We start from the raw sequence: 20,796 nt of genomic DNA on the forward strand, positions 1-20,796 counted from the left end.
TGGACAGAGTCTGTCTTGTGATGTCCTAGTTTGCCTTTGTTATTGTTTGCTCCCCATACTCTCATGCAATGGTTCTACCCATCATTGGTGTGAATTGCTGAGGTTCTACTGCTCAGAGACGCTACACTAAGGACCACCAATTTGACGCATCTCAAAAATGCTCTGTGGGAATACTTAATACTTAATTTTGCTGAAATGTTCATGTCTTCTACTGGGGAAAATTGGAAAGAAATATTTGGCTTGGGGCAGTTCAACCTCAAATTGGAACATTTTTGGTTTGTTGAACAGAACCGAAACATTTTGTTTCAAGTCAGTTCCGCATTAAACTGCATGTCCCTATGGTGATTCATGGGAATTTCGGATCAAATATTTCTTGCCCGCAATTTCTCCTGTGGGCTGGGCTATATATCTCATGATGCACCGTAGGCAAAAGCAGTTTAACACAGAACTAACTTGCAATGAAACATGTTGACTTTTCCAAATTAAAACTTTTTTGAACTTTTCTTCTAAAAATACCAACAAAAAAACCAACCCCTTCCCCCCCCCCCAAAAAAAATATTGTATTTTGATTCTTTAGCCTGTTTTGGGACAGAAACCAGTGTGACAATCTTGGAGTTTCTCATAGAATGGAAATTCTAGTTTTCACCCAGCTCTAGAAAACGTCTTACAATACATATGCTACTCTGGGTCACAGCTGTTCTCTAAAAGGTAAAGGGAGAAACATTAGAACTGAATTACCAGAAGTGACCAGTGCTTTTGGGTGCCTCAGTGTTTGGGTGTAAATTAGTGCCCATGAAGGCATCTAAACTAGGCACCTAAAATTACTAGACAGTCTTGATAATGTTGGGCTATTGTCTGTGCTAGACTTTTCTCTCCTTAACATTTCCCATTGTGCTGCCACCAGTGGTAGCAACAGCGATCGCCGTAATGTAGACTGTGTAGTATTCAGATACCAAGATGAAGAGAACCATATAAGAACCTAATTAGATAAGGAGTTTCTGGTGTTTAAACCACTGTGTCACCAGGATACTCTAACACTATAAATATTGCTACTCAGGTGGAGCTTCATCAGTGCAGAAACAACCCAGGCTTGGTGTGGAATAGCTCTGAACCCTCTTCTGCTCCAGACCCAGCAGACCCTGGGCACATCAGAGAATCTGCCCCTGAATGTTTAGTTAATGCAGTGTCCCCAGCCCCAAGTGTTCCAGAATCAGGAGTCAGTCCCCCACGAGCGCACCAGATTGCCTTAAAAATCATGAGATTAAAAAAAAAATCAATTTCAGGTTCCTTTTATCTTCTTCCTGGTTTCTGAGATTTTAGGGGGGAGTCACATTTTTAAGCATTTAACCCCGAGTGCTAGAAACTTTTTCTCTTTCTTTTTTAATGAAAGCTGAGAGTGTGTTATAGTCACATGATGCCAAAAGCGTGGGCTTTGAGTTTGATTTAAAACAGCAAGTATCACAAAACCCACAATCAAATTTCAAGAGTTGCCAACCCTGCTAATGCTTTATTATAAATCAGCCTCTGAAGGATGCTATAAACAATATGTCTTCAGTTTAAGAACAGTGTGTGCTTGATCTGCTTTAGCGTCAACATTTTTCTAGGTGGAGCTGCTTAGTTGCAATGAGTCATGTATGTACCATTTAAAGCTGGTGAGAAACATTTTTGTTGTTTAATAACACAGTTTGATGCCTTCTTTAAAGTAGGAAGTGGTATAGCCACATCAGTTACAGACCTTTTTGTTCAAAGGTTCTTCCATAAGAGCACATGTGAAAAGGTAACATCTTTTGGCAATGAAATCAAGCAGAATAATACCTGGTCCCAAAGTCTTAGCGGTACACAGCCTTAGTGAGTTCTGTAGACCACATACCAATATGTAGGACAGCACAGTGGTCTTAATTCATATCTGATTCTGTAACTTCATTCGTTTTCAATGACCCTACATCACGAATGACTTTGACTCATTGCTTCGTAGCAGAAGAGCACATTACAGCTTTTATTACTTGCATGCCAGGGGGATGCTGGATAAGTTTGGGCAATGTGATGAGGAGACATTAGGGTACATGACCCGGTTTCAAACAGGAACTTCTGGGTAATTGAGATTCAGAAAAGTGAGGCTCTACTGAGTTGATAAAAGGCTTTTCAGAGTAAAGTGGAGAGTAAATCTTTTATGTTGCTTGAGTGAAAATGAACAAACAATTAGGCTGGGATTTACAAAGCCACACTTGGGATTGACATGCCCAGCCCCCATTGCAATTAATGGGATGTGTGCATCTCAACCCCTTGGAGGCTTGGAAATCACATCCTTAATAGATAGGGCTATTCTCCACCTGGTAGCTAACCCAGGACTGAGGAAGCCCAGCCCCAGTTTGAGGCTCCACCCCTACATCCCATTGGCAGAGCCTCAGAGCAGCTGATTGGCCTGCTGCCCCCTACTTAAGCAACAGGAACAGGAAGCTTTCTGAATAACAGCTGCTGCTCCCCTAGGCTGACCTGGTCCAAACCTCCGACTTGTGGTTCTGATCTCTGGTTTGTCTCCTGCTTCTGATCTTCTGGTATCTTGACCCAGCTGACTCCTGACTGTGGACTCTGGCTCTGACCACTAGGTATAGTTTCCCATGACCTGGCCCTAACAAACTTGTTTACACAGGAAAATTGTCCAACAGAGTTACTTTGGAATAGCTCCCCATGTGGCCACTGTATTCCAGAATAGCAATTTTTTTTTAATTCCAGAATAATTACTCTGCTTTAGAAATACACTAATTATTCTGAAACAAAGTGACTTTTATTCCAGAATAGAGTGTCCACAGGGGGCGCTATTCTGCGATACTGTAGTTGTTCCAATCAATTTCACTGTGTAGACAAGTTCTTAGATGTTGAATCACTAATATTTGCATGCCCAGTTAAAGGTGGGAGCAAAACTGCCTGATGTGACAAGTCCTGTAAAAACAGAAGCTGGGCTTGAAAATCAGGACATCGTCTCGGACTTTCTGTAATCTAAAGGAGACATCTCCTTGGTCCCGTCAGGGTCATCCTAGGCAGTTCTGTTTGCTGAATGATTTCATGGTGAATACTGAAGATGTTGCACTCCAGGATTTAATTAGGATATTTCTTACCGCAAATGGGTCAAAACCAGCTTAGGAGGAAAAATAGAAAAATCCCTCTGTAGAACTCTGTCCCAGAGCACCCTTATATACACTCACACATGCACTGCAGCTCCCTGCCAAAACCAAGACTCTCCTAAAACAGGGGATTCAAAAGTGGGTTTTAATAGCCAGCTATTAAAAAAAAAAACTTAAATTTTTATATGGTTCTGCATCTAACTGGAAACTCCTGATGTAAGACTGAGGTTTGTGTAGAGAATATCTTATACTAGTTCTCTCCCTGACTCTTAAATGGGCTTTTATAGCTGAAAGTTATAGATACAGTACTTTTTTTCCAAGGCTTTTTACAGCAATTAAAGAAGTTCAAGCAAATACACAAACCTCAGATCCCAGAAAGCTTGCCAATTGCTTTGCTGTTAGTGCAGATTCTAACAGCAACATTTGTTCTCCTGAAGCTACCCTAAACAAGGAGTGTTTTACATCCATAAATAGTTGCTTTTGGAGACAGGTGGGCTGCAGCAAACTTTATTTTTCTGGAAACAGCAAATGCATTATGCAGGGAGCAGTTTCCAAGGATGCCCTCCATGCCCTTTGTAGGAAGTCTGTGCAACTCTTTACTGCAATGCCAGTTTTTAAGTTGCATGAGCGACAGTCACAGCAAGGATGTGTTGTTGCATTTTCCATTGGCTGTCAGCATTTTATTTTGAAATCATTAATGTTTTGATCTTTGCATCCCTCCCCCATCTCGTCTCCCTTGTATGTTCATGTTGCCTTGAACTTGTCTGGCTCTAGCTGAAGAGAGGCAGTCTGACAATACAGCATTCTTCTTTACACAAGTGCCTGGCCAATGCAGAATTGAAAATAACCACAAAGTAGAATTGCAGCAATTGACGAGAGAGAGGAAGCTGGTATTCTCCTTCCTTGCAAGTTCCAACAATGCCCTTTGAGATGTCAGCTTATCAAGCCACAAAAAGAAAAGTGTTCAAACAAAAAGCAAAAATAATCTCCCAAAGCACGCAAGTTCAGTGATAAGGTTCAACAGCTGTCCTTAATGCATTGTGTTATGCAGGGCCGGCTTTAGGACCTGCAGGGCCTGATTTGAATACCCGGCAGCGGTCAGGGTTTTTGGTGGCACTTCGGTGGCAGGGGGTCCTTCACTCGCTCCAGACCCTCTGCCGCCGAAGTGCTGCCGAAGACCCAGACCGCCGCCGGGTATGTAAAAAAATTAAAAAGGCGCCTAAGGCATGGAGCCCTCTTAGGTGAGGGCCCGATTGTGGAGAATCAGGGGAATTGGCCTAAAGCTGGCCCTGGTGTTATGTCGGTTACAGTAACTATGATGAATGACCAGAAAGGGTTAAGAATCCTACAGGATAAATGGCTCAAATTCAACCCTTCAAAACATATGAGGAGATAATATTTGTGGTTTTGTGTATTTACATGTATATTGGTAGAAATCAACAATGTAATCAAATAGCCCCTGTCTGTGTGGTATTCTGTTACTTTGGAGATCAAAAGAACATCTTAACATTTAAATGAACTATAAACATAGGCTATCATTGTATTCATCTCTCTTTGAAGTATATAGCAAATCATCTGCGAATGACGGAAAAACAGGCAGTTGTCTTATGTTAATCTGTGTGAATAATTACCGGGTGATGCTTAGGAAATGAATGTCCATTGTTTGCCAAGGGACTCCAACCTGTCAAAGAAGGCCTGAAATTGTATAAAGATGTTTGGGTCCCAATCCTTTTTATCTTAGATCTGCTTAAGCTTCATCAGGGGAGTTTGGATTGCAAGATTTGAGATCCCAGTCCAAAACTGGAACACATGAATATGATATTGGACGTTGGACTATAATCTATGGACTAAATTCTAAAAGAACTCTTTGCAACTACAAAGCTCTCCATCTCTGCTATGAATCTGAAGCTCAAGATTGTGCTTAAATCTGTATGTATATTGATCTTTTAACCTCTACTCTCTCTTTTCTTTTTAAATAAATGTTAGGTTAGTTAATAAGAATTGGTTGTAAGCATGTATTTGGGTAAGATCTGGAATATTCATTAACTTGGCAGGTAATGTGTCTGATCCTTTGGATTGGTAGAACCTTATTTGTATGATGAATAAGATTTTCATTAATCCTCATCATATCTCACTTGGGTGCCTAGGTGGAGGCCTGAGGCTGGTTACTTTAAGGGAACTGTGTTGTTGACTTCTGAGTAACCAGTGAGGTAATAAAGAAGCTATTTTGTACTGACTTGGTAAATCTAAGTATTGGAATATCCACCAGCTTTGCGGATTGTCGCCCCATTCTTTGCAGTTTTCCCTAATTGAGTAACCTCAACTGGCTGCCCTGGAATTCCGGCAGGGGCGAAAATAGCACAGATGACTTATTGGTATGGGGCCCGGCTTTAGGTCCCTGGAAGGGCGGGGACTCAGGTGGAAGGGCAGGGACTGGGGGATCAGCCTCCCCAGCCAGCCCATCTGCGCTGCCTGGCCCACACCACTCAAGGCTCCGGTGGCCATTTAAAATGGCCCGGGCCTCCAGCTGCTGCTGTGGTAATGGTGGCAGCAGCCAGGAGCCCTGGGCCATTTTAAATTGCTGGGCCCTGGGTCAGCTGCCCCTTTTACCCCTACCATCGGCGACCCTGCCAGTCTGGTCACTTTAACAATGGCTGTGCACAGGCCGGTACCGGTGGCCACTTCTTACCAGTACAGCCATACCAGCCCGTACCGTCTCACTTTCACCCCTGTATTCTGGTCACAGTAACTATGATACAATATGGAAGATCAGTGCTAAAACAGCATCCATTACCGTTTCTACATCAAGCAAGGAGGGTCTGTTTTAAACCTTAAGGCAGGCATAACTAATGGCTCCCAGAGTCAAAGGGAATTGTATGCATGCATTCTTCAGACATCTGAAATGTCTTTGCTTGCCAGGGCTGGGAAAGGGTTATCAAGTTTTTAATCTACACATATATAATTCACTTGTTATGAGACTGCTGTCCCAATGGGTGGGGTTGCATCTTACCCTAGGTCAGGGGTTCTCAAACTGGAGGTCGGGACCCCTCATGAGGTTATTACGTGGGGGGTCACAAGCTGTCAGCCTCTACCCCAAATCCCGCTTTGCATCCAGCATTTATAATAGCGTTAAATATATCTTTAAAAGTGTTTTTAATTTATTTTAATTTATAAGGGGTGGGGGTGGGGTCACACTCAATGGCTTACTATTTGAAAGGGGTCACTAGTACAAAAGGTTGAGCACCACTGCCCTAGGTTTTGTTTCACACTCTCTGTTAGTGTATGGTTGCAATGTGATGCATTTCCTGCTATGGATCTGTAGTATGAAATATGCTTAATCACATGGTGTATTCTGCCTGGGTGTGTATATTACTCCCGTTTTGGCTTGGTCTACATATGAATTTTGTATCAGTATAACAACCTCTGTGAGAGGTGATTTTTACCAATGGAGTTGTACCGCTACAACCCCTAGTATGGACACAGCTATACTGGTGTGAAAGTAGAATGAATTATATTGTAAGGATAGAAAGGATTAAAGAAATGTTGTCTGTACCTTTAAGCAAAATTGTTGGAATGTTGCAATCCAGTGTCAGGAATACAGACATTAACATAGAACAATTGCACCGTTTAAGGGCAATTGGTGAAGTATTAGCCTTAGATCGATAACAGTTAGTAAGGAAATAGGATATGCATGCTGTGCCCCAGGCGAATTTTACTGTTTTGCTTTCTTTGTCCCTTTGTCTAATTCCTGCTCTTTTATCTGTATAAATAAGACTGGGCCTTGCATGGCCACTCACATATTCTGAATGTTATTGGCAGAGCGCTGCGCTAATAAACAGAGTAGTCTGACAAATTGTGAGTCCTGATTCTAACTTTGACCCTGGTCTAAATGTTCCTTATTCCGGTATAATTTATGCCCCTTTGTGTGTGGGAATAAGCTCCCCTTGTATAGCTGAATCCACCCTCGAGGGTCTATTACTCTAAATATACTGGGATAGTTAAAGCAATAGAATTTTGGAGTGATGATAACACCCAGTACAATAAGCTGCGTGCATAGGTGCTATTGCTGCAATGGGCTTGGTGTGGGGTGGGGGAGCGACATTGCCTGCTGCAGCGATTTTCGACCTTTTTTCATTTGCAGACCCCTAACAAATTTCAAATGGATGCACGGCCTCCTTTGGAAATCTTAGACATAGTCTACGGATCCCCAGAGATCCATGGACCACAGGCTGAAAACTGCTGGCCTACTGTTTTCTACTGAGGGGAGAGAAGTTTTTTCTACACTCTTGTCTAGAGGGGTTCTCCATTAGCTCAGGAGACAAGCGGTGCGTTTTGGAGCTGAAGTGCCAGCATTCTGGGGTGTGTGTGTTCATATAGCAATTGTCTCCTCTGTCTGCAGCATATTGAGTCATTGCAACACACCCCCTTGGAGCCCTAAGCTCTGCTCCAGAACTCCCCTCTGGGGTGGAGGCCAGAACACGTCTGCCTTGTATTTCCTGCTGGGTGTGGGCAGTCTGACCGTGCCCGAGTTTGGCCAGTAGAGGTGAAGGCTGTAGTAGTCTGGGAGAGTGCATTTTGTGCATATACAGGAGCGCTGACCTGTACAACTCGCTGTCTCAGCAGATGCAAGAGAAGAGAAACACTTGGACTAAAATGAAAGGATCAGCCCTGCAATGGGAATAAGAACAGCATCTGCCATAAGATCATTGCGGATAAAACTACAAGGCTCTTCCATCCTCACGCTGCAGGGCACAAGCTGGTTCCCAGCTGGATCCCAGAGAATTTCACCCTCCTCTGGAGCAGCCACCATTGGCCACAAGATAGCAGATGACCTGGACCATTGCACTGACTAGAATGGCAGCTAGTACCCTGTGTTCCTAGAGCGCTTCGCTCTCTGGTTGGTTTAATGTTTTTAAAATCCCAAACAGCCCTTGTTTTACTACTAATAGAGTAATTTTAAAGTTACATGAGAGCCAAATGCTATTCAGAACCAATGAACCTCTCAGTTTGGTTGTTCCCTGATTGTAACTCAAGACTAGATAGATTTTGGTTTTTTAAATCTCATTTACCCCCATCCCCTCTACCTCCCCCGCTCAAAGTGTGTGTGTTGGACAGTGCAGTCCCTGGGGTGACCTTTTACAGTTGAACTTTAAAGCCTTGACAATTGTTTCAGAACTTGCAAATCTACCTTTTGGATATTTTTACAGGTTTGAATCCATAGTGGGTTTTTTTTATTATTGTTCTTATTACTAGTGTCTTTACCAGGATATTGTTTTGATTATCGTTTGGGTTTATCTTGTTTTTTGTTTTGCTTGCTATATAGATTACCCATTTCTGTCGATCAAAATTGAATCTAATTTTCAGAGAGGAGGAATGCAGCATTTTGAAAATCCTACCAGCTCCCCAAATATGCTGTATGAACAGAAGTCTCCAGTCTAAGTATGTGTATGGTCCCCATCACCGTCCTAGGTGAGCAGTAATTGATTGAGCGTGCAATACCCCTGCCAACGTAGTAAAGTATCGTTGGCCCGGATCCACGTTTCATAGGAGAAGGAGTAAGGCAGGGGGTGGGAAGTGATGGTGCCCACCTTTATAACTTTGTGCTCGGTGGTTAGAGCACTGCCTGGGATGTCGGAGAACCAGGTTCAACTCCGTCCTCAGGCAGCAGAGAGCAAGGATGTGAACAGGGATCTCCCACCCGCCAAGAGTGTGCTCTGTCCACTGGGCTGTGCGATATTCTGATGTGGGCTCCCTCGGTCTCTCCCACTGAAGCTGGTCCTTGATGGATTAACTATTTAGAGTCATTGGGCCAGAAAGAAAGAGAATGACTCTCTAGTCCAGTGGTTTGGGCTGGTGGAAGGCCCAGGGTCCAGTGCTCCAGCGGATATTTATGTATTTATCCACAATGGAACAGCCCCCTCTTCAGATGGCTCAGTGGTTAGAGATCTGGAGGCTCCTATTCAGATCACTTCTCCCCAGCAGGCAGAGATGGGGAGTTGAACCAGTGCTGCTCCCATCCTAGGTGAATGCACTAACCCTCCTCTTTGAATGGGACGTGAGTGGGTAGATGGCCTCTGAGCATTCTTGCAGGATCAGACCCGGCAGGCAGGACAGGTAGGCAAATGCCTGTCTTCCCCTGGTATGTGCATCACACCAGGCCTTTGGCAGGAGATAGGTGCCTGGGTTGCTTAGGGGGAGGCAGCAGTGCCCATGCCCAGAGGTGGAAACGTAGGCAACTTTTACCCTGAAATTTGAGGCACAGAGTGAGTTTAGGTGTCTACAAGGTTAGCTGGCAGCCCAGCAGGAGGTTTGTGGGGCCCAGTGGAACCTAAAACCGAGACTTGGGTGCCTAAATACCTTTTGTGGATCTGGACCATTATCCCCAGCTAGGAAACTGAGGCACAGCACCATTAAGGCTGAAGTTTTCAAGAGTGGCCATTGAGTGCTGGTGCCCCAGTTTTTGAGTACCTCTCTGGAGATACCTTTGGCCCCCTTCTCAGGGATGCTGAGGGCCCATGGCACCAACTGTAGCCAATGGGAGTTGCAGGCAATCAACCCCCTGGAAAATCAGCCCTGAGGTGTCTTAAGTTGGGTGACCAAAATCCGAGGCACCTGCACTCAATGGTCATGAATGAAATTTTGAGTCTGTGGCACTTTCAAAGAACCTAAGGGATGTCTGTGCTGCCAGCTCAGCGCAGTGAAGCTGCGGCAGCATGTACTTTGATGCCTGCAGATTCCTGGAACTCTACTGTGCTAGGCCCCGAGCTGGCTAGATTCAAACTAGCCTGAGTATGTCTGTTCAAGCTGCAATTATGCCCAGACACTGCCGTCTAGATGCACCTCGGTGACTTAGAAGCCTGAAGTGCCGTTTCCAAAGGTGACCTAAGCGCTCAGGAGCCTAGTCCCATCAGTGTCACTCGTGAACATTTTACCCTATGTGACTTGAATCAGGTTACGCAATCGGTCTCAGGCAAACTGGGAATCGAATCCCTGGGTTCAGGTCTGGTTCAGTCCCACAGCCACATGACCATCCTTCCGTCACATCTAACTGTGCCACTCAGTCAGCTTCACCAGAATCTGGCAGCTGCTGGGCGCAATTAAAAAAAGGCAGAATTGGGCAAAATGTCTGGATTAAGCAAGAAATTTCCACCAACCCCCTCCCCCTTCCAAAACCCTAATAAATAAATACCTAAATATTAAGACCACGAATAGATGCAGGTGCAAAACTGATTGTTTCTAAAGATCTCAGCGGTGCTATTGACAGCATCTACTTTCTCACGGGGCTTATTTTAACTCCCCTCAGGCTGTGAACATTGCTGGGTTGAAATTGGCGCACTCCACAACTACCTCATTCTCTCCAAGCACAACCTGGCAGCATCTCTAAATATTTATCCCGAGTCTGCTTTCATTTGGGCAAAGTGGTTATCAAGTCACTTTCTGGGAAGGATAACTGGGGTCAGGAGTCGGAATCAAATGTCGGCAGACACAACTCCTGGATGTTGTTTTCATTCTTTTAAGGTCACTTAGTGCATAGACCTAACAGTGGCCCTACTGTAACTTGATATTGACCACCTCTGGAAGGACATCTGTAAACCTTAGCAAACCTATGAGTTTGCAAACATAGTCTGCTTGATCCTTGCTGCAGCAGGAAATGGGGTGCTGAAAATAGTCAAAGCCTCTGACAAATTGCAGCAGCTTAATAGATAGCATCATCCTGCGGATAGGTCACTCCGCAAGGAGTCAGAGGATCTGGGTTTCCCATCCCACCCTTTTGTCTATTTAGATTGTAAGATCTTTGGGGCTGGGACAGCCTCACATTATATTTTTTTGTACCGTACCCAGCACAATAAGGTTCTGATCTCAGTTGAGGCCTCTGGGAACTATCATAATGCAAAGAATAAGGAATAATAATAATGCAACTCGCCATGCCATAGATGAACTGGTATTACATGTATAATGAGAGTGTAAAACTGGTTCTTTTACCACCTTTTCCCAACTTGCTGATCCTTCTTTAGCATCCCAGTTTGAAAATGTCGCCGTTAACCGCTCTCTGCCTCCATTTCCCCATCTGTGAAATGGAGAATAGTGTTATTTGCTAATCTGCGGAAAGCACTTGGAGATCCATGAATGCCATGGGCACATGAGATATTTTTTATTACTAAATTTAATTCTGGGCAAAAAGTCAAGTTTTGTGTGTGAATGGTAAGTATTTAACAAAATACACAAGTAAATAAAAGCTGGAATACAAGAAGTTGTTGGAGAGGCACAAATAGAATTGACTTTTCTTCCAGGTTTATAGCTCTACAGAATGGAAGCAATCAAAATGGGATCAAAGTATCATCCTTTTTCATTGCCTTGGTGTTCTGTTCATAAACTAACAGTGGGTCGAATCAAAAGATTATTGGCTTTGGTTCTGCAAGAGTTTTTGAGCATTAATGCTTATTTTTCGGAGTTGTGTACTCTGCTCTCCATCGGTAAATTCACTTCCCTCTGAATCTCCCTGTTCACTGTGTGTGTAGGGCCAGATCCTGACAATTTGCTTCGGATTCTTTAAGATTCTTGAAATATACTTCTCAAGTGTCCCTTGTGGGACAGTGTAGTGAGGCAGAGCGGTCTCCCTCCGGACTGGAGAGCGAGGGACCACTACCTTCCCCTGGTGAGTGGAGCCGAACCCGCCTTGCTCCCTTTGCCGCAAGTACCAGGGTGGGACAGGAAATATAAAGGGAGGGGTTGGCAGCTCAGTTGAACAGGATCCAGCGAAGGAGATGGACGCCTCCACTCCGCTGTGACACCCGGGAGCAGAACCTGAGCTCTGCAGCACCCTGCCCATGGAGGAGACTGGGCCAGAAGAGGAGTTGCCGGGACTCTCTACCACTGTGTACCCAGCCAGGGGACCTGCAGATTATAGAGGTACCAAACGCCGGGGAGGTAGGAAGTTGTCCAGGGGCAGCTGACGACTGGCCGGCTACCTTGCTAACTGACTCTAGGTCAGCCTGTTGCAGCTGGATCCCTGCTGACTCAGCAGCGGATCCCTCCACCACTGTTAGGGCCCGGAGTGGAGGCAGGTGGGCCCGTGTCCCCCTACCCCCTGTGACCCCACCCTTGGGATGGCAGACTCCCCACCTTGGGCCAGGAGGCCTGTGTGAATTTACTGTCCATCAAGCTAGGACACTAGACTTAGTTGGTGCCCAACCCTACTGGAGCCTCTAGGCTGTGGTGGTGCTTCCCCCCCAACACTGGAGCCCCTAGATCCAGACAATGGGGAACCTCAAGCCTCCATGCAGTTGGTTTAGTTACTTGCACCTGATGCATTCATTCCATCAAAAGGAGGGCTTGACCTTTGTTCCTCAGGGATGGCCACTCTGACCCAGGAGCATGGACTCCAGGTGTTTTGGAATCTTGCCTTAAGAGGCAGAATTCAGTGTCCTAATCCCCACAACTGCAGCAGCATTGCCCCACAGAGCACTTCTACCTGGGAGGCAGGCACGCAAGAATAAACCAAAGCCTGGTTCTCATGCCTGTGTTGAGAGCAACAAAGAATGAATGGAGACAAGAGCAGCCGATGTCAGCCACAGCGAAGAGAGCGCTCTATCCACCAGAAATCTGCACTCGGTGAAGTTCAATTCCACTTACACTGGAGTGACCAAGACCAGGATCCAGCCCAGAATGGCCTTCAAGAGTTTCCCATTTGCTTCAAAACGTCTTATTGGCACCAGAGCCAGGAACAGCATTGCGTATTTGTATGAAAAAACAAGAAGTTACCTTTTACCTTTTGGATCTGTTTGTATTTGCCTAACTGCAGCCATTTCAAGGTTGTGTATTTACAATCCATCTTGTATTTGTTTAACTTATTGAACTTGAGCTAGCAAAGGTACATTTGCACGGTCTCACTTTCCCCTACGTAGGGAAGGGAATCCAGACTGTGGCTAGAGACTCACGCAGGGAAAAGAAACCGACACCCAAACACCAAAGCAGCTTTGTATGGATTTTAAATGATTTATTATCCCAACTTGGCCCTGCCTTCTTTTACATTCCTCTTTTGGGGAAGCCTTTTCCTTCCTTTATGCTTTCATACGGTCCCATCACTGCTGACGTCTGGACTGTACGATCTAAATGAAAAAGTCTTCATCTTCGCTCCGTGAAAACTGCTGCTTGCACGTGCAATGGTTAGTGAGGGAGAGACTGACCGATCCACCGGGGAAGAGACAGAGCAGTGGTGTGCAGTGGTTGGAGTCATGGGACCTAATTCTACACCAGTGTAATGCTATTGACATTAATAGGGCGTAATGTGGGTACAGTTATCTGCTTCTGCACTATCACATGCAGGACTGGAGCCTAACTCCAGACTAAGGCATCTAAACAAGAAGCCTGATTTTCAGCTCACTGAGCATCATGGACACTCCTTTCCCAAAATCAGGCTACTTTAGGTGCCTAAATAGGGACTGAGGAGCAGGACTTACAATTCTTTTTTTGTAAAATCTGGCATGTGGTAGACAAGACCTGAACTGTAATATAAAAACCAGCAAGAATCCCGCTCTTTTAGAACCAGTCAGGGATTTTTTTCGATGAAATATTTTCTCACCAAAAAATGCCGATTTGTTGAAACCGAACTTGTGGTGGGAAAGGAGTGGCTGTGAAACAAATTTTCTGTTTACAAACTTTTTTTGGGGGTGGAAAAAAGTTTTAAAATTGTTGACATTTCAACATTTTTTTCCAACAAGAAGTTCTGTTAACATTGAATTGAAACAAAATGTTTCAACTGATCTGACCAACATTTTTTTTCCAATGATTGTCTAAAATTTTGAAATTGCAACTTTTCCTCCCGATTCAGGACTGGAACATTTTTTGAAATCTCTAAAGCTTTCCCAGGATGGGAAAGCCATTTTCCACCTAGCTCTGCTCCCCTCCTCATACACAGACCCTTAAAACAAGAGGGCACGATCCCTCCTCTTCCATTTCTTTTGCAGGTGTTTTAAACAATTATTTTTAAATAAGGGGCAAAGGGGGACAAACATTTTTGGAGGAAAAACATTTTTTCCCCATTTTATGTGCATTTTCCTGACTTTGCAGTATCTTTTGGAATATTGATTCCAACTCTAATGGTATACGGTTTCTCCCTAAACATAGGTTAGGGGTTTGTTATTGAAGTGGATGGGTGAGATTCTGTGGTCTGCGTTGTGCAGGAGGTCAGACTAGATGATCATAATGGTCCCTTCTGACCTTAAAGTCTATGAGTCTATTGGTTCCAATCCTGCCATTGGATCATTCTTTGCACCTAAGTGGGTATGTTACATTTATTTTAAATTGTTGCTTACCAGTTATGGCCTTAAGTGCTGTCCTGAGCTAGGAATGCTTTCCTGAATAAGGAGGACGGAATGGAATTATTTGTACAAAAACCAGCAGCTGGCTGCAGCTTTCTTTGTATTATAATTGCTTTTCTCACATTTTTCCTTTCTGAGTTGTCAAAAATATTTTCCAGAAAGGATCAGTTTTCAAAAAAATCTTTTTTTTTTATAAATCACATTTTGTTTCATAATGTCAAGCTTTAGCCTACCAACAAAACTAACATACTAAATATATTTTGAACTGATCAACAGATATTAAACCTAGTAGCATATGTTCTTATTAAATATTATTGTTCTGATGACATTTTAAACATATTTACCGGACAAATATTTCATAAGGACTTTTTCACAGCCTTACAGGATCTTTAAATCTGGATTCTCCAAGGGCTTTGAACTCTGCTCCTTTAGTATTTCCTTTTTTTTGATGGTATATTTGAAGTGACTTCTGTTTACCCTCTGGCCATTTAGTCTCTGATTTCATTGAGCCTTTTGCATCGTGCAGTATGTCTGCAGCTTTGAAACATTCATAGAGAGGGAGTTAAAATGAAGTTGTTGCCATGATAAATGTTCATTTCATTATTGCGTCTTGGGTATGCATTGGGGGTAAGAATGGTTTCAGAGCAGCAGCCGTATTAATCTGTATCCATAAAAAGAACAGGAGTACTTGTGGCACCTTAGAGACTAATTTATTTCAGCTTAAGCTTTCATGGGCTACAGCTCACTTCTTCGGATGCATAGAATGGACATTGAGCATTAAAAAATACTTTGGCCAGATTCTGATCTCATTTACATTGATGTAAATCCAGAGTAACTCCAACATGTTGGAGATCAGAATCTGGCCCCCAATTTTCAGCCAAGAATGAGTGTTTGCCTGGCGGAGTTCATCACAAAATGCATTTTTCCTGCAGTCAAATAAATGCATCTTTCCCTCCGCCCCCCCTTTGTTAAAATCCAAGACCTTTCAGCTTATTCTTTGCAGTTCTCAAGTTTGGGCAAAAAATTGTAATTTAAATAATAAACTGTTATATTCTAGAATTTCCCAAACCTCATTAAATGGTCTAAGGTAAAATAATGATAGTGACACAGGGCCAGATGCAGTTCTCAGTTACCTTAGTGTAAATTCCTAATAATGTCTTTGAAGTCAATGGTGTGACTCCAGATTAACACTGGAGTAAATGAGAGCACAGTGTGGCCCAGAGATTTACCCTGGGGGTTTCTGTTAAGGTGATTACATTAAGAATGAGGGTGCCAAAGGCCAGATTAGCTTCATGGTGGTTCTCTCCTTAAATTCCAAGAAGTTGTTCTAGGAGAGGAGGGTCCTGCTGGGTCCAGCTGTTGTGGGTCCCCCTTGCTCCTGATGATAACAGTGACTTGTCTGTCTCCTGTTTAGAAGGGCAGTGATGTTGTGCTTTTAATGGCACAGTACAAAGAGTTTGGAATGCATCTACATTGCAGTCAGCGGTGTCTGTGACTGCAGCATGGGTAGACAGACCTGAGTTAGCCTTGATCTAACTAACTTGGGTACTCAGCGATGCGCTATCCACCCAAGTAAATACCAGGGTCCTGGACTAGCTTGTACAGCCCACATGGAAGCCCGGGCTGCCACAGCTCTGCTGCTCTTGGTACCTGCGCTAGCTAGATTAACGCTAACTTGGGGTACGTGTCCGCGAGCTGCTGTCACACCCTGTGACTGCAGTGTAGACACACTCTTACAAAGAGATGGGCCACATTCACAAAGCCCCGATTCTACAGTCTCCAGGAGTTTGGGGGCATTCACATCCAGGCTTTGGAATCTGCACGTCACAGAGATGCGAAGTTCTGCTCCCTAGACAAAGAGCATGGGCCATGGCGTTTTGGTTTGGCCCCATCACTAATTCATCAACACTTGGTGATTTTTGCAGGGGTTCAAGAATGTTGAGGACCATGAGTTTAAACAAAACAGAGATGCAAGTGGGGAATCCAAGGTCTGGGCTTAAACTGAGAAGCACCAGCTTCCACTGATGGCAGGCGGAGTTCAGCACCTCTCTGGTCTGGCCCTCTGCCATTAAATTGTCTCAGGTTTCTAGTCCTGCAGCCCTGACTTTAGGCAAGACTTCCGCTGACTTCAGTGAGAGCTCTGCCTGTAGCGAGGTTAGCTGGGGCTCGTCTTTCTCCGGGGCGGCGGGGACCCACACCGCCTCACTAAGTTCGGGAAGATTCTAGCGGGGAATTCGTCCTGCTGCATGAGTCTTCCTCCGCAGCCTTTGTGAGGGCAGAAACAACACAGTTAGTCATCAGCCCAGGCCCTAGGTCAGGGCAGGGCAATGGTGAGTCAGACTCCAGGCCCTCAGGCAGGGACTGAGCAAGAACAGTATATAACAGCAAGCCCAGGCCCTGGGTCAGAAGGCCAGGGAGAGGGGGAGATGCCACTCGTGAGTTGAGTGGTGAGGGGCGGGGCGCAGGCCCTCCCACTCCACTGCATCCCAGCCTGGGGCCCTAGCAGTGGCAGAGGACCTGCTGCCGCGTCAGTGGGGATCCTGGCCACAACACACTGACATGGGCTCTGGTCAGACGAGGGTCAGCTGCCCCCGGGTTACTTCTGGACTCCCCCTCTTGAGGTACCTGGGTCAGGGTTAGGGTGACCAGATGTCCCAATTTTATAGGGACAGTCCTGACTTTGGGGACTTTTTCTTATATAGGCACCTATTACCCCCCACTCTGTCCCAATTTTTTACACTTGCTATCTGGTCACCGTGGTCAGGGTGGTGTCCAGCACCATGGGTTCCTCGGGATTGCTGGTGCAGGGCAGGCTCGGTCACTCCTTGGACTAGCTGGCCTGGGGCAGGCTTGGCCACTCCTCCAGGTAGCTGGCCTGGGACAGGCCTGGCCAGCCCTTGGGTCCACTGCAGGTCGCTTGGGCTTCCCAACCGGGAGGTCGGCCAGAGGCATCTGGTCTCCCCAGCAGCTGCTCTCCCAGTGAGCTCTGGGGTCGGGCCTTTAAATTTCCTGTGCCACACCTGACCCTCTGGGGGAGGTGGGCTCAGAGCTCCCTGTCTCCGCCAACTCTGGTGTCCAGAGGGGCTCCTCTCTCTCTGGGGCGGTGGGGACCCACACTGCCTCACTACACTGCCCATGGGAGCATGTATAGTCATCCCTTACATGCAGTGTGCAGGCTGGCTCCTAGCCAATAACTCTTACATTCTGCTCCTAGGGCCAAGCAACCATCTCTTGCACATTAATACATCATCACAGATCTTGCTCAGCCAACGTATTCCACAAAGCCTTCAATAAAATAACAGCACCCCAATGCTGTGTTGGTGCAATATATCAGTGGAGCAACAGGTCACTGTGCTGAGGTATTATTGCAATCCATCATCAGACTGAGACCTTCTGAGATTGTGTTATTCACAAGGTAACACCAGCCAGGGAACAATAGCCTAGGCGCTAACTCATTTTAACTCTCAGGGGAGGGAAGTATCCGCACTACATGCTTGTTTATGGCATGATGCAAAACCCAATGGTCTGTAATACTGTTCAGGCACAGGTACTTATTCCAATGAGTTTGATGGTTTCCACTGCCCCCCCTAGACAGTATCATCTCACAAAAACACTTGTCATAGATGCTGCATGTTCAGGAAAAGGGACAGAATCTATTCAGGTGAATCTCTGTGCCTCTAGGGCTCATGTGCTCCCTGGATGTATAAACAGGAATGTTAAGCAGGAGCAGAGAGGTCATTTCACCTCTGTGTTTTGTACTGGTGTGACCGCTGCTGGAATCCTGGGTCTAGTTCTGGTGTTGACAATTTAAGAAGGCAGAGGTGCTGGAACGGTTTGTATCATGGGGGTGCTGAGAGCAGGGCCGGCTCCAGGCACCAGCCCAGCAAGCAACTGCTTGGGGTGGCCAACGGTGAGGGGCGGCACGTCCGGGTCTTCTGCAGCAATTCGGTGTCGGGTCCCTCGGTCCCTCTCGGAGCAAAAGACCAGCTGCCGAATTGTCGCCGAAGACTGACGTTTTGGCGGTAGAGCTGCAGAGCGCAATCGCGGCTTTTTTTTTCTTTTTCTTTTTCTTTTTCTTTTTGCTGCTTGGGGCGGCAAAAACCCTGGAGCCAGCCCTGGCTGAGAGCCACTGAACCAAACTGTGCACCCTGTATATGATAGAAACCACCTCAAGCCCAGGGGTGTGGCAGCGTCCCCAACACCAGCGTCTATGCAGGAAGGATGCTAAAAGTTAAAGGGGGTTCAGAGAAGAGACATGAGAATGATTGAAGGATTGGAAACCTGCCTTCTAGCAAAAGCCTTGAGGAGTTCAATCTATTTAGCTTATCAAAGAGAAGATTAAGGGGTGACTTAATCAGTCTGTAAGTACTACATTGGGGTGGGGGGGATTGATATTAGAGGACTCTTCAATCTAGCAAACAAAGGTATAACAAGACCAATGGCTGGAAGCTGACGTGAGATACATTTAGATGAGAAATGAGGCACTCATTTTTAACCGTGAAGGTATTGAACCATGGGAATAGTTTACCAAGGGTTGTGGTGGATTCTCCATCACTGGCCGTTTTAAAATCAAGATTGGAGTTTTTCTAACAGAGGTCCTCTGGTTCAAGCAGGGATTAATTCGGGCTATGTCTACACTAGCAATTGAATGACAAAACTTTTGTCTTTCAGACAGGGGCGGCTCTAGGAATTCTGCCTCCCCAAGCACGGGGTGGCAAGCCATGGGAGGCACTCTGCCGGCACCACGAGGGCGGCAGGCAGGCTGTCTTCCGTGGCTTGTGTGCGGAGGGGCCGCGGGACCAGCGGACCCTCCACAGGCAAGCTGCCGAGGGCAGCCTGCCTGCCGCCCTCCTGGCACCGGCAGAGCGCCCCCCGTGGCTTGCCGTCCCAAGCACACGCTTGGCGTGCTGGGGCCTGGAGCTGCCCCTGCTTTCAGAAGTGTTAACCGCCCCCACCCCCGAAAGCCAAATGTTTTATTGTTAACCCTGCTCGCTGGGGGTAGACGTTTTTTGTTGGCAGGAGAACCGACAAACAGAGGCTACACTGCACGACTTATCGCTAAAAGCTGTGTAGCGTAGACAAAGCCTTAGTAACGTCCTATGGCCTGTGTCATGCAAGAGATCGGACCAGATGAACACCTTGGTCCCCTCTAGCTTTGTCATCTATACATTTTATGAAAATGTTTAGACACCAGTGTGGGCTAATGGCCAAAGACAAAATTGAGAGCCAGCAACTCCTGGCTCTGAATTACTCTGAGCCTCATTCTCTGCGTCTCCCTTTCTCCATCTATAGAACAGTGATGAGTGTGAAATGACACCAGCATGAATTTGCCTCACTGATTTCTGTGTACTTCACAAGGGCATTGTAAGGATTAATTATTTAGGAGCTATGTATTATTTCCCCTGGGGTCGTAGGATGAGGCAAAATATGCAGGTAATGAACATCTCATTCCTGCCTCCCAGAGAGCAAGGTCAGGCTTAATTCATTCACATTGCTACACAGCTCTAAGATCCTCTGCTGGAAGATGCTGTAGAAGTGGAGAGCATTATTATGCATTATGGTAATACAGGTGTTTGTTCTATACCTGCTTACTTAGCTCTCCGTATGGGAGAAACACACCATGATTGACAAGAGTATTTATTTCCACCTGTTAGACAGTGGCTAATAATTTACAGCCGGCAGACTGTCATTAAACTCGCTCCTAAAGCCGCGCACATGCGACCAGGGAGCTTGCGACCAAGGGCTGCTAACAGGGAGTTTTGCAAGGGAGTTCTCCAGGTGAAGGAGGAGCAAATACAGCATCTGTGGGGTAAGTGACTGTCTGTAGTGTGTGTGTGTTTGTGTTTGGGGGTTACTTGCCATGTGCTGTGTGCTGAGCTTGTGTTTGTCAGTCTGTTTATTTGTTTGGTGGTTTGAAGGACCGTGTGCTGTGGCTGGCAGTTGGAGGCCGTGAGCTTCAAAGGAAGGTTTGAAAGCTCGAAGCCTCTGGTAATTGGCTGAGCCTTAATCAGTAGGCGGGGCATTAACTCAGGCCAGGGCTTTATAAAGCCGCTCACAAGCGACCAGGGAGCTTGTGACCAGGGGCTGCTAACAGGGAGTTTTGCAAGGGAGTTGGGAAGGGAGGGGGGGTCCCTTGTCGGTCCTACCTGTTCCCCTGTAGTCCCCTTAAAACCTACAATCCAAACCATATTCCAAAACCCCTTTTTTTAAACCACCCTTTCATTAACTAGGAGACAATGCAGGCAGAAGCCCAGCAGCAGAGTGGGGGCTATCCAGTTTATTGCGCTGAGTGTAGCATGTATGATTACCTGCCTTGTGGGCGGGTGGCATATGTGTGCCGTCAGTGCAAGGAG

At 45.8% G+C, this 20,796-nt stretch overlaps 1 protein-coding gene across 7 annotated transcripts in view; it reads left to right on the top strand.

Annotated features, from left to right (window-relative positions):
- PCSK6 (proprotein convertase subtilisin/kexin type 6) overlaps nt 1–20,796 on the top strand; it is a 154,321-nt gene that overhangs the window by 7,694 nt on the left and 125,831 nt on the right. For 2 of the 7 annotated variants that reach the window (XM_030577701.1, XM_030577704.1), the window contains exons 2-3: nt 7,743–8,019; nt 8,446–8,591. The exons of 3 other annotated variants lie outside the window; for them this stretch is intronic. The gene's annotated coding sequence lies outside the window, so the exon portion shown is untranslated. The remainder of the gene's footprint in view (nt 1–7,742; nt 8,020–8,445; nt 8,592–20,796) is intronic. 2 more of the 7 variants (XM_030577702.1, XM_030577706.1) reach the window with 2 other exon arrangements.

The sequence above is a fragment of the Gopherus evgoodei genome, chromosome 10 (assembly GCF_007399415.2).
Source record: "Gopherus evgoodei ecotype Sinaloan lineage chromosome 10, rGopEvg1_v1.p, whole genome shotgun sequence".
Lineage (NCBI taxonomy): Eukaryota > Metazoa > Chordata > Testudines > Testudinidae > Gopherus > Gopherus evgoodei.